Here is a 15231-nt window from a genome sequence, read left to right on the forward strand (position 1 = left end):
GGCTGCCTCCCCTCCCCATCCATCTCACACCAGCGTCATTCATATACTGTACCTCTCCACTCCATCCCAGCATTTTATCCTCATCCTCTTCCTTCACCACAGTCACATATACTCTCCTAGTCATTCTCTCATTCTCCATTCTTTCCACATGGTAATATGTAGACTGGAATATACTGTAGATTTTTTTTTTTTTTTTTTTACAGAAATTGTTGATACAGATTGTCAGATACTCCTGATATTACAAACACAGCATCACAATATTTATACTGTATGACTTCACCTGTCATGTCTTCAGTGTTGCTTATAGATAACACATCCAAAAATGTTTCCAGATATTTTGGACGTATTCTCAAGGCCATTGGAGGCATTTGAACACTCTTTCCTTACCAGTTTATTCTGCATATTACTTTAGAACGCTTAGCCTTGTATGACTCAGAATAAAAGTCATCTGTTGTTATCTGAAATCAAATACAAGGGAAGAAGCAACAGTAAGAGGCTTTACAGCACTAGTATTAACACTCAGGCTTGTATTACTTACTCCATTAATTTGATCATCTAGCATTAACTTGAATGAAAATTGAGAGAAGTTACCTTGAAACAGATAAAGATAACAGTATTAACACCTTATGACTCACTCTTAGCAGAATCAAATTTTCTGGTGTTAACTGGGACACTACAGTATACAAGGGAAGTGCATTAATAGTATCAGTATTAACACTGTAAGCCAAGAAACCATTTACAATGCTGGATGGTAACCATATAACCAAACCATACGTCTCCCTACGTGTCAACAAGTGGGTTGGTGGAGGGTTAGTGCCCCTCCCCGTAATACAAATAACTCAAAAGTCAAATGGCCACCCCTTATGGGATTATGGCGTCTGGCAGTAGGTAGGTAGATAGATTAACACTCAGGCTGGCATGACTTTCTCTCAGCAAAAAACAGTTAAATCATCTTGCATTTTGTCGTATCGTATTGTGTTTATGAAGACTTCAGCATGCATGCATACGTTGGCTTTTGTACCTGATGGCAACTATCCACACTGCTTGATGTCTGGCAGCCTCCCTGTTTATTAGGAAATTTTTTTGGAGAAGATGTAGTCATTGGAGGTTAATACAGCAGTACCACGATTAACTCTTCCAGGTTCATTTGGCCCCACTCTTGGGAGAAAAAGAAATACTTTATATGACTTTAATTGGAACAAGATGTGAGGGAAGATACAAAGATGAGACACTTCATAGTATCAGTAGTAACAGTACCAGACTGCTGTGTCTCACTTTTAGCCAAAATGATACATTTATGTGAAGCTACAGAATGTGGTGAAAGTTCTTTGGCATATCAGATAGAGCCAGGATTCCGGGGGTTTGAATGATGAGTGAATGGATACGTTGCCCATTGGATTGGGCAAAATTGGGCTATCTGGACGTTTCTACTCCTCACCCTGCTCTAGGTTGGGAAATAAGGTCGAGATGATGTTGATGACGAATGATGATGAAAAGAATCTGTCTCATTCTTAGCTATATAAAAAAAAATTAAAAAAAAAAACTTTAACCGGAATAAAATACGAGGGAAGATGCATTCATGAGATGGATATTACTGTATTACCTGTGTACGCATGTAAATACTGTACTCATACTTCTGTGAGTCACTGTTACCTAAATAAAATAATCTCTTGCTAACTGTAATTAAATATGAGGGAAGACACAAGGGAATGCATTTGCGAAAGAGAGTACTAAACTTGCTGCAGCTATGATAGGGTTATTGTATACAATAATGTACAGAATAAACTACCAATGATTAAGTGCTTGGGAGCCTTCAAAGCCAGAAAGAATACAACTCCATATCATGAACAAATACTCCTGTAGAATATACTCTAAAGGATTTGTTTTATGTGTTTGACTGGTAGCATCAGAAGTATGCTCCTGATTTTTAGTCTCATTTAATGAAATTTTCTTTTGTATTGCTTTTTTTATTACTTCAACTGTTTATATATATATATATATATATACACACACACACCTTTCCATGCTTCTGGGTACAGCTGACCACAATTATTAGTGGGAAATGTAATGATGATGATGATGAACTTTGAGGGTAACATGGAAAGACTCAGTTACTACATCCATCAGATCACTTGGTTTTTAAAAATATGTGCTGTTAGAAGTGATCGTGTACAGTATTTTAACACCCAAAACTGCATTATTTTCCTCCAAGAATTTTAATAAGTCTTGATTGTGCCTGCAAACTATATCTTATAGATTTTGGGTGAATGTGAATCAGTTTTCTTGTTGAAATTATTTTAATTGCATGGTATCAGTGTTGAATTTTGAAAGTTTGAAGGATAATGAATGGTGTGGCCCATCTGCATTAGTTCTTCAGATTAATGTTTTCCATTTTCTGGTTGTTTGGCTTCTTTTCACCTCATGTTTGATAATAAGAAACAGGGTTAGGAAGGTGAAGAGGATGTGCATCCATATTAAGACTGAGAGTTCAAGCTTTTGACCTTAAAATTGGACCTGAACTGTGACTGCTGCGGATGGGTGAATAAATCAGTTTGTTTTGTCAAGTGTGGAACTATGTATGGCATTAGTTTCTGTCAACTGTGGCACAGTTCATGGAATTATATATATGGCTTTAAGAGGGCATGCCGTTTTGTCACTGGCGTTCTCAGGTGGGAACAAAATGATGGGGATGGCAGTGATGAAGAGTTTGTGTAGGTTTAAGAAAAGCTTTTGTATTACCTGGAATTTACATAAGATTTATATGTAGTGTTTGAAGATGAATTAAGTATATTATCATTGAGATATTTCGTAGTAGTATAATACGATTGTGTTGCAAAAGTATATTACTGATAAAGAGTATTATCATTGAGGTGTGTTACTGTTGAGATATATTGCTGTATCTGTGAAGCCTTTGAAGAGATATTTATGGAAAAGTATATTCTGAGTGAAGTATTATGGTAGATGGAAGTGTAGTATCGGTAGTGATGTGCGGTTAAGATGGAGGCAAGATTTTGCTGTCTGTGATGCTGTGTGAATGACTTCTTGGTTCATTTCTCTAGGCATGCTGTTTAATAGTGATACCTTTCTATGTGTATAATTTCAGCCTGCATCCACTCTGGGATTAGACATGTGGCAGCAGCAGTAGATTGATGTGGTAGTTACCATAATACAGTGAAAGGATGAGACATTATGACATGTGTATGAATGCTCAGTTTGGCTGAGCAGACCTATCAGCCAGAGGGAAGGAACTGCTTCTGTCAGGCTGTTCCACGAGTAGTACAGTACGCACACACTGCAGGAAACTGGCTCCCTCTTGTGGTAGGCAGCACCTCACCAGGGTCCCTCTCCATGACAAAGTGCAAGGAAACATGTAGAGGTTTGGTTCCCAGATGGATGCTACAGCTGCCCACCTGAGTTCCACTGGCCTGTTATTCTGCATGTTGATTATCAGTAAGATTTGTAGTAATCCTACTTTCCAGTATTGTGTTCTAGGCCCTTTAGTAAGACCCAGTTATTTTGATTTGCTAGTGTTCCAGCATTCTAGGCCCTTTAGTAAGACCCAGTTATTTTGACTTGCTAGTATTCCAGCATTCTGTTGTTCTCTTTGTGGCTCCTGTGTACGATAAAGTTTGGGTTCTTCCTTCAGTTGTTGTAAGTGATGCTCCATTCACCTTAATCTTGCATATTGGTCAGGACATACATGGAGGATATTTGATTTTGTGGCTCCTGTGTATGATAAAGTTTGGGTGTGTTTTTCCATCAGTTTTTGTAAGTGATACTCCATTCACCCTAACCTTGCATAATGGTCAGGACATTCATGGAAGATATTTGATTGGTCAAGAGTGGTGTTTAGAGTACCAAAGATCGTTGCCCTTTTTTTTTTTTTTAAAGTGATATTTGTAACATATTATTGCTGCATTTAGCAAATTTATTGAGTTGCATATTGGACTGAAGAAATATTTGAATAACTATATGCAACATGTTCATTCAGATTTATTTCTTAATTGCTGTGTGGGGTCAGAAGGGGAGAATCATATCCACTGCATCAAGTTAGAATGAAGCACAGTACAAATGTAGATAATGTTTGTTAATCCAAAAATATATTTGAAGTTACACAATGAGGGGTCAGAGGTAGGATGACAATGAGTGTGAGAGGAGTACTGATATTGATGCAAAAAAGGTACCAGTAATTTGCCGAGATAAAACAATGATACTGTTGATATAGAGTGATTCTGCATATGTTGGCATAAGGTGATGGTCCAGTGGGATGGGATGATGTGTAATATCAAGATAAGATCATGTTTTGATGATATTAGTGAAATTCAGTGAATAATGTTAAAATTTGGCGATGATGTAATAAGTGAAAGATAATTATTTAATTTTAACAATGATGTTGGTGATCTGTTAAAGTTTTGTGATGATGTTCTGAGAGTGGAAGATAATGATGACGATTTTAGTTATGATGGTAATATCTTGAGATAGGATATTGTAATGGATAATGAAGATGATGGTAATAGGTCATAATAAGATAATAATGCCATGGGTTTGGTTGGTGGTTAGTGATGTGTCCTTCATCTGCCTCATGCCTTTATCTTCACCCTTATATTCAGCTGCTGTAAGTGTGATAATGATGCAGTAACTTCACATTAACTCTGCCTTATTATTCCAAAGCTGTAGTAAGTTCTGGCCTCTGATTCAGACAGACAGACATCCCATTCTTCTTCTTCTTTATCTTCTTTTTTAGGTGAGACTTTTCTACCTGGAGGAGTTAGATTTAGCCCTGATTATCCATTCACTATTAGAATCCTTCCAAAATTTGGTATAATTGTTTATAGATAGTGAGAAAAAAAATCATTGGGTTGACGGGAATAAGGTCAATTGTCTTGTAACCAAGAGTATTATTATTATTATAATTATTATACTTGCTCAATGTAGTGCTGCTCTCGGGTGTCTGCCCTGTCCTCTCCTCCATCCTTCTTTCTTCCCATGTTCATCTATCTTTCTCTCCTTCATTCTTTCCTCGTCCTTCTGCCTACGGGTGATTTTACACTCCCACTTCTGTCTTTCATTCCTCCATTCTTTCCTCTTCCTTCTGCGGGTGACTCTACACTGAGTGACAAGCCAAATGGTTTTCTGTACACCAGGAAACCATTTACTACGCTGGGTGGTAACCATGTAACCAAATTTTGGCGCCTGGTGGTTTAGTGGGCAGTTATTGTACTCCAGTTGGATTGAGCCGGTGAAGGTTTATATCCAAGGGTTGGTTGGGGTTTATAGCTTACATAATGCCACTCAGGGATGAGTGAGGTTGGTCACTCTCATCTTAAATGTCAGGACCAACTGCCTAGCCCAGGGCTCTTGCACTCCTCATGGGGCAACATAGGATTGGATGATGGATGGATGGATGGATTATTATTATTCATCCATCATCTAATCCTACGGTGCCCCATGAGGAGCGTAGGAGCCTGGGGCTAGGCAAGTTGGACCTGGCATGTAAGATGAGAGTGACCAGCCTCACTTTTGCCAAGAAAAGCAAGAGGCATACTAAGGTTCTGCACTCCAGGTACATGGAAGAACTAATTGTGCAGTAAGAAGAAGTTCTTAACATTAAAACAGAAAGCATGAGGGGATGACCAAGCCTGAATTTTTTATGATACCTTATGTATCATTGCAAACTGCACTCCATAATGTGGGATGCAGGCTAATCACATCCAACAAGTATGCGTGTTCCATAAATGACCTTTAAAAATTCAGGGCTTGCTCACACTTCATACCTAAAGAGAGACAAAGTTTTTACACTCCATTCTCACTCTCCTTCCTGGAAATTGATATCATAGATACAACGGGGCTTTGACTGTAAGTTTCCTTGAGAATTTCATCTTAGGATGTTCAGTGGGCATTATTAGGGAGGGATACCTTCATTTGGCGACACTGAGCTCTGGCTGGCTTCACTGCTTGGATGTACAATTGCCCCAAGAAATGATGGCATAGTAACCAGAAGTTTTTGATCATCAATAATGCACATATAGTACAGAGTGACCAATGCATTCTGAAACTCTGCCATCACTTCTTGGGGTTACCATTCCTCACTTTCCTCCTCAACCACTGAAAGGAGAATGGTGAAATGCAGGAGTTAAATTCAGCCTTCAGTCCACGTAGTTCATGTCCAGATGAGCTTGGAGTTGCAACTACCACTGCTAGAACTATATTAACATCTCTTTTATTTTTGCTACTACCAAGTGATTTTACTAAACCTGGGAAGATTTTTATGCCTAGGAGATATCAGATATAACTGTTGCATACACTGTCAGTACAAGAAGCTTCTCTTAAGCAGGATCTGGGAGATACGAAGAATATAATATACACTACTTTATGTCGTGGGATGGAAGGGTTAAGTATAGGTAGCAGAGTGATGTGGTGGAATATTGTGATGGTGAGATGATTGTGTGTATATGATAGTGGTTAATTGTGCCTTAGGGACCCTGTATAGAATCATGGACAACTCCACCGTGTGTATTCTTGTTTCAGCAAAGTTAGTAAGGTATTCACACTGTTTATCAATAGCCAGATACTGTAATGCCAGAAGGGGCAGCCACAAATGAATCAACTCTGTGTCATCCTGTTCTCAGCCATCAAGTTGCCCTCCTTCCAACTGACACACATTGTTTTGTTGTCTGTTAACTGATCAGGGATTACTGGAGGTTGTTGATGTGCAACAATGCAATACTGAACTTGCTTCGTTAAAGTGAGATACAGCACATCTCTCTCAGGTGAAGAAATAATTTGACGTAAATGTGTGAGAAACAAGGTAAGGGAATTGAGGATGCATGATAGCTGATGGGCAGAAATGTGTGTGTAGAGATGCATATGACGAGGGTTATACAGTAAAAGTCATCTCATTTGATATCTGGTCTTACAGTATTTCCAGTCTTTCAGCGGTTTTCATAAATAATCCCAGTACAAAAGTTCCCTGCTCTACCGGCACATATGTTGAGCTGATCGGCACCCACGATGGGGTCGTTGGCTCATCACTGGTACCCATGCACCCATAGTTGCCAGTTTGGCGCTGTTGGCACTAGATCTAGCACTTTTCATAATAATTTAGCACTTCGTAATAATTTTAGCACCAATAAATATTAGATTTTCTTCTGTATCTAACGTGTTTTAAGTCCAGTTTAGCGTGAAAATGTGAACAGTTGACCTATAGCTTAGCATGTTTTAAAGTTGAGCGTAGCACTTTAGAAGATTTGTGCTTGCCAACACTACATGCACTGTCGACCATCATGACTCGTGAGTGTTTGGCTTTGTGAGCAGGACCTTTTGAAAGTTAGGAAACTATGATGTGCTGTTTTATGGTATACCTGTGTAAATACACCTAGGGGTAAGTTCATATGTATTGTATCATTAAATACATTAAATATAAGTTGCTCATGAAATACAGTATTTAGTGCTTCGGGTCGACCAATAGTACTTGCTAGACACTGTGGTTGCACTAGGGTGACTGACCATGATTGCTAGAAATTTTTTGGCAGGTTTTCTCGGTCATCTAGCAGTTTCTGCTCTTTTGGCGCCTGCTTGGTCCTGAAGATGCCAAGTGAGAGGACTTTTACTGTACCTGTTTTTAATTTTGTTGTTAGCAGAGTGGTCATTCTTAAGAGTTTCCAGCAACTGTTGGGAAGTAATTAACTGGTTTTGGCACTTGGTTTAGCATCAAGTCTATAGAAAACTTCAGCTGTACCATTGCTGACCTCAGTATGGAGATTTCTTTTATAGGAAACATGGTAAAATTTAATTGATTAATTGAATGGTCTGAGTCCTTCAGGTGTTATGAAGCACATTTGTATGTTGATGGTTTACTAGTGAAATGGAGGGCTTTGAAAGTGTGAATGATAAATGAAAAGATGTTTGGCCCATATCAGTGGCAGTTTACTTTTATGCTTTTCCTTTATTAGTGTTAAAGTGCCTAGAAAGATCCAGTAAGAGTGAGTCTAGCCACATGCATTTGTTCAGTTCTCAAGAGTTGGCTGGAAGCCCTTTAATCGTGTCATGGCATAAGGGAAGTAGGTTGGTCATCTACCCCTATACCTTGAAAGGGGGTGACGCAGGATTGACTGTTATAATTTTACCTTTCGTATTTTTGAAACCCACCCATTCTGTTTTCTAATGGGAGTTAATACTAGGATAGTATAAAGATGTTTTGACATGCTGGCTGTATAAGAACAAAAGATGGTGTAATGTTTGGCCTCTCATAATACTGTACAGGGTTTCTAGTGTGCATGTTAACTGGAATATAATATGTTTGGTAGTTATGTAGCTTGGAACACCCCAGTCGGTGTAACAGGCTTGCGTAGATTCAGCGCCCAAGAGATGACTGGAGGTTTTAATGTAATATCACCAAGGGGAGTAGGCTGGTCATCTACCCTTAATACCAGACTGTGATTGCCTAGCCTCAATCCCCTACCCCTCAAAGGAGGTAAAGTGGGATAGGCTCCACCATGCTTGCATGCATCAGCCTTGGTCACTTAATGGCAGCTGTCTATGCTGCTCAGTTTCTGGCAGCCTCCCTAGTCGGTCCTTTATTCCTGAGGCTGTAATTAAAAATATATATATATTTTTTCATTCATTCATCATCTAAACCAGTGTTGCCCCATGAGGAGTGTAGGAGCCCAGCGCTAAGCAAGTTGGTCCTGACATTAAAGATGAGAGTGACCAGCCTCACTCATCACTTGAGTGGCATTACATGAGCAATAAACCCCAACTACCCCTTGGATATAAACTTGCACTGGCTCAATCCAATTGGAGTGCCTTAATTTCCCACCAGGCACCATAACTTGGTTATATGGTTACCACCCAGCATAGTAAATGGTTTCTTGGTGTACAGAAAACCATTTGGCTTGTTAGTGTAGAGTCACCTGTAGACAGGAGAAGGAGGAAAGAATGAAGGAAACAAAGACAGAAAAGGAAGAGAGGAAAGGGCAGGCACCCAAGACCAGCACTACATCGTGTGAGTGGATGGTGAATGCCTCTGCCTACCACTGGAGATATATATATATATATATATATATATATATGTATAATATTTATGAAAGGAATTCTGAAAGATATAAAGTTCTTGTTTAATGAAAAATATGTAGAGATTCTTAGGTTAAATGCAGTGTGGTATGACCATTGTTATTTATTGGGTAAGTTTGTAAGTATTTGGTTCAGGTTTAAATATTATTGAATATGATGCATTGTGGCAGCTTTTGTAATGATTTATATATGGTGTCAGTGAGGATTTGAAGACATCTGGTGGTCTAGTGGTCAGATCATCCCAGTTGGAGTGACAGATAAGAGTTTTTTCTCTTCCCATGAGGTGATTGAACACTGCAATTTTTTAATCCTCTCAATTCAGTGACATCGTGTCATATTGTATAGTTTCCAGTTTTATTTTGCTTTTAGATGATTTTACTCAGCTTAAGAGAGACTTTCAAATTGTAAGGGTGGGATATATCCTAAATTAACCCTGTACACTGCTTGACAACTCATACGATCAATAAAACCATCTGACTGATGCAAGAAAAAGCAGTAAAACAGATCGTGAAAGTGAAGGGGTTAATACAGTACTACCAATGGAAGGAAGCTGTGTACCCCAAAATATACTGGACTGATAACTTGGCCTCGAGTCCTAATATCTCATAGGTGGTAAAATGGTTGAATAGTTTGATAATAGGATCCCCGGCCAGAGGTGGTGTAAGACCCTTCATCACAAGAGGTCTTTCCTAAGCCTGATACGTGTATAATTGTTTGATGATAAAAAGAAGGAAGTGCTAAGGACTTCATTGTACTGAGGAGTTAAAAATTGGTGTTCATTCATCACCATTTCTGGTAGTGTTTGTCATATATCCTCTTCTGTCCGATCTTATCTCACCCCATCATTAGGTAGCAAAAAAGGTCATGATGATTATGATGGTGATGATTGATGAAGATGATAGCATGTGTATCATATGCTTTCTGTATGGAGGACTGGGATAGGATGGTGATAATGGTTATGATGATAGTGACAATGATGATAAGGGTTGAGTTAATGATAAAGCTCTTGACAAACAAAATTAAAAGAGGGTATACCTGTATGTATGATTAGTCATAAGATTATTGATAGTCTCGATAGCAGCATTACTTTTAATAGTTTTGAGAGCAGCTTTACTACTTATGCATGTGATAGTTTGCGTGTGTTGGTGCTCATTAGATTATTCCATTATAGTTTTAACCTTATCAGTATGGTGGTATGTAATCTCTCTTAAGCTTACCATCCCCAGATGATTTTAACTTTTTTTTTTTTTTTTTTTTTGGGGGGGGGGGTGAGTATGATAGCAGCCTTCATTAATTTTTTTAGCACAGATGCCTATTTTAAGTTAAATAAAGTTGGTTGGAAGTAGTAAGAACAAAATAAGAAATATTTCTTGAGGTTGAAGGAGTTAAGTTCTGCCCTATTAAAATCTTGCATTTCTGTCAGTAAGAATCCTTTGTTCTTTCCTCTCATAATTATCCATAGCCTCCTCTAATATTGGAAAGTCTTTGTCATGTGTCACCTTTTTTAATATTAATTTTTTATACTCTGTATGTCTAAAGTAACTTTGCCAAAGAAATAATAACTGAAGTGATATTGCTTCTTATAAAACTGATTTGCCATTATCCCTAGTTTACAGTGATCAGCTTGTTTTCATCTGACATAACTAGGCTACTCTCATTTATTCATTCGTTTCATTCATCATTAATTCAGAGTTGCCCCAGGAGGAGTGTAGGAACCCAGGGCTAGGCAAGTTAGCCCTGACATTTAAGATGAGTGATCAGCTTCACTCGTCCCTGAATGGCATTACATGAGCAATAAACCCCCACTACCCCTTGGATATAAACCTGCACTGGCTCAATCCTATTGGAGCACCTTAATTGCCCACTAAACCACCAGGTGCCATAATTTGGTTATATGGTTACCACCCAGTGTAGTAAATGGTTTCCTGGTGTGCAGGAAACCATTTGGTGTGTCAGTGTAGAGTCTCTCATAGACAGAAGGAAGAGGAAAGAATGAAGGAAAGAGACAGAAGAGGAAGGATGGAAAGAAGGAAGAGAGGAAAGGGTAGGCATCTGAGAGCAGCACTACATTGAGTGAGTGGATGGTGAGTGCCCCCACCAACCTCTCACAACCTGAAATTTGATGAGCCAACTATGAGGTGAGAAGCGAGTCTCCTTGCTTAATTGTAAAATCCACCTTCAAATCTGACTGCACTTAGCTGTCAGCTGGGCTGAAAGAGGTTGGGGATCATAGTCAGGTGAAAGCAGACTGACTATTTCTGGATAAAGTTGTTAAATTCTGGAACACATCCCTGACTTCTAATGATGACTACCTGTAATTTTTATGTTATTGTGTATAGTTTTCCCTTGTCATCTGTGATAGTTTAAGATGGTCTGTTCCTGTGAATATTTGTACCCCTTCTGTGATAGTTTCTATTTAAAAATTTTTATTTCTTACTTGTAATTGTGGGGCACTTCCATGTTAGTTTCCTATCCATATTTTTTTTTTTTTTCCCTCACCATCCATTATTTAAGAACCTCATTCCAGTAGCATTTTTTGTTTAGTTTTGCTTCATCCAGATTATTTTTCTAACCTATGAAAGGCCTCACATATTGAAAGGGTTACCAGTAACTCTACCAGATTGTCCCAAGGCATGTTCATTGAGTGGTGAAGGCAGAAAGTTTTATCTAGTCATTTTGGTGGTTTTACATTGTTGCAGCATGATGCAAGCTAGCTGAGAGTAATCATGGTATTAGTGACTGATATTACATTTATCAGATTGTGTGTACAAAGGTATAATAATGGATAATGCACTATTGGCAACAAAAGTTCATGTCTAACCTCTTTGTAATACTGCTGACTGCACTCTGTAATGTGTGGAATGTAAGCTGATCATATCTAATAACCACAAGTGTTGCATTAATGTCTGTCAGAGTTTAGGGACTTGCCATTACTTTTGCAATTTATATTTTAAACGTATAACATGTACTGTAGAGTGGAGGAGTACATGATGTAGAGTGGCAGGAGGGTGTAGGAATGAAATGTAACAGACTTGGAAGTGGATTTCTTGTGATGTCATGACCACTGAAGGAGGAACTTTGAGATCGATCAGCAGATAGTAATGGTAACATTCCACAATATTCTCATGTCTTTGTTAATATTTGCTTGTGTTTCATTGTATTGTATCATTTATAAAGGCTCAACATGCCTGAGATTGTCTAATGATTAGAATGCCTCAAGCCGAATGGTACCTTGCCTAGTGCATGTGTCTAGTCCTCAAGGGATGACTGGAGGCTTTTAGATCATGTAATTCTACCAAAGGGAGTAGGCTGATCATCTACCCTCTGTTGTACTGGATTCTACCCACAGCTCCAACGCCTCAGATGGGTTGTGAAAAAAAAAAAAAAAAAAAAAAAAAAAAAAAAAGTTTTCATGATGTCAGAGTACTGTGGTATGTTGTGTTATAATGCCTGTGTCTCACCTCACTACACACACACACACACACACACACACACACACACACACACAGTGTGCGATATTTTTATGAAAAGTCTGGCACCAGTTTCTTGTCACTGTTGCAACTTTGTGACCACATTGACCCTTTGAGTACAGTGATGCCTTTACTTAATTCCCACTGCTGACAGATGATTTTAGTCAGCTAGGAGAGATCTCTTGTGGCAGAGAGGTGAACCACTTCCCTCCCATTATTTGTTTTTTTTATTTTATTCTTGCTAACTTCAGACTATTATTCAGCTAAGGAGAGACTTTTCAGACTGAACGGGTTAGATACAGCTGTCATTAATTCCTTCACTACTGAGGAGCCTTCCTAAGTTGAGCCAAAAGTGTCTGGTAGTATCAAGAATAATGTTGAAAAAATGTTACCGGATTCACAGTGTTAATACTGTAGTGTTTGTTTCTAACTCTTGATGTATATAAGTTGAATAAAATCACCTGGTAATTGCAAAAATTAAAGATATCATTGTATTAAAGGGCATATAAATGTCTTGAGGCCTCACAGTGTGTCTCCACTAGAACATGCACACATTTATATTTTTTAACGATGAAGCCTATGCAACAGTCCTGCTTATTACATAATAAATGAGCATTGAGAGGAGGTTATTGATAGTCTCCACTCTGTGATATGAGTAGGATTGTAACTTTTATGTTCACGAGTGTTTCTTTCTCTGTAAATTAAGAAATAAAAACATTTGTTTGTAATGTTGGACTTTTACTTAATGTTTTTCCTGTTTCTTGATGTTGTTGCCAGTATGCCTGACAGTCTGGTCCACCAAAACACCATTCAGAGGTAAGGGCCTATTTTTTCACGTGCAGTGCTTTGGCCTGAAGAAGCCCGGAACAGGGTGAAACATTATACCTAAGAAAATAAAGGTCCTTACCTCTAAATGATGCTTCGAGACGTTTTGTAGTTAGTTGGCTATATAGTGTTCTAACCACTGGTCATCAAGCAATTTAATACTCAGACAATGAAACTTCAAGCTTGCTGTAAGATTATTAGAGAATCTCTTGGTACGTGATGTTGAAGGTAATGTTGGATGAGGAAAACCATGTGTTGTGAAGAGTAGTTGTTGCTGTTGTGTTTTGGCTGCAGGAATGTTTGGATGTGAACCTGACAGACTGCAGGGAATCATCCACTCCAGCTTTGTACTCTTAGAAGTCTTTTTATTGAGTTTATGTTGAAAGACTGTCTGTGTTAAAAGGATTAGATGCATGAGCTAGTTGAAGTGTGCTGTGGTGTGGGGGCAGCAGTACAGTGGGGGCATGGTAGATTGTTCATGACCTGTATTTCATATTGTTAAAGCAGCAAGTAATGATGGTGGCTACATGTTGTCTGAATGGATGCACTATACTCCTGTATCTTGGGGAATGGCATATGGGATGCATGTCTCATAGGTGTTCATCAAGGATGCTGTTTGATTGTAGGGTTTTGATGGCTGATGTGAGTATGTTTTTGTGAAGTGTTGGATGGAGGAGAAGGGATGTTACTGAGGCATCCTGTGTAGTGTAGTTGTGGTAGCAACATAGAGAGGAGATGAACAGTACATTAGTGAGGAAAAAAGAGGTGACCATAGGGTCATCAGTCATAAAGTCACTTGGATCTTTTACGTGGTCTGATGATGGAGAGAGTAGCAATTGTTGCTGTACTGTGTCATGAGTCTGATAGTGTTATTACAAGCCATGTCTCAACTGACCAAACTTCTTGCCATTTAGAACTATGTTATTTGTAGCCCTTTTTATTTAATATTTGTGTCATTGGCTCAGGACTAGACTTGAGTGGCTGGACAAAAGACCTTAAGACTGATCCCTGAGGAACACCACCAACTTGATTTGCTCTCTGTCTATCCTTGTACCATAACCATGCTCCCGTTGTTAGGAAGCTGTGTGACTATCCTGTGCCCTAAAGGCTTCTAACTGAAAGTTTTTAGTTTGTGGAGGAATGTACTTCAATCCATCTTGCTGTTCAAGACTTATATATATGTCTAAGCAGATGCCAGAAGTATACTCTGCCGAGTCTGTTCTCCAGAATCCTTTTGTACTGTACCAACAGCTGCAATGGGCAGAAGCATTTTAATATAATTTCTTCTGTGTAAGGTTCTGTGTCCTACAGAAAGTTAATGACGAGCCTTTACAACTCTCACATGTGTTCATAATGAGGGAGTATATGGTCATTGGTCCGCAACTTTGTTTTGACTACTTTGTCAAGTTCTGTTTGTAGTTCTACAGCCAAGGTGGACAGCCATTGTTCTCAGGCAACCTCTTGCATTTGTTCTGTCTTCTATGTGATCAGGGATGGCAATTAGCTATGCAGTACCAAGAATGGTTTGGTTGCCTTTGCACCTCTGAGTGTGTACAGTACCGGTATGCATTATTGACCTTCGTACAATGATGTTGATGTGGATGTAATTGAGAGTATGAAGATAAATGCTCAGAAACGGTTTGGAAATGCAGATGATGGAGAATGAAAGACTGGCTAGAAGGGGGCGAGGGGATTGAAGGGAAAGGATGGGGAAGACGAAGGATGAGATGGAGGGATGGTGTGGAGAGATACTGTATATGAGAGAAGGGGATATGAGTTGGAACTTTGAAGGGCAGCCAAATTTCAGAATACAAGGCAACATGCAAGCGATTTGTGTGTGGCCATCCCTAATGGGATTAATACA

The sequence above is a fragment of the Coenobita brevimanus genome, chromosome 57, assembly GCF_032717465.1.
Source record: "Coenobita brevimanus isolate Jiangsu-jjx chromosome 57, ASM3271746v2, whole genome shotgun sequence".
Taxonomy (NCBI): domain Eukaryota; kingdom Metazoa; phylum Arthropoda; class Malacostraca; order Decapoda; family Coenobitidae; genus Coenobita; species Coenobita brevimanus.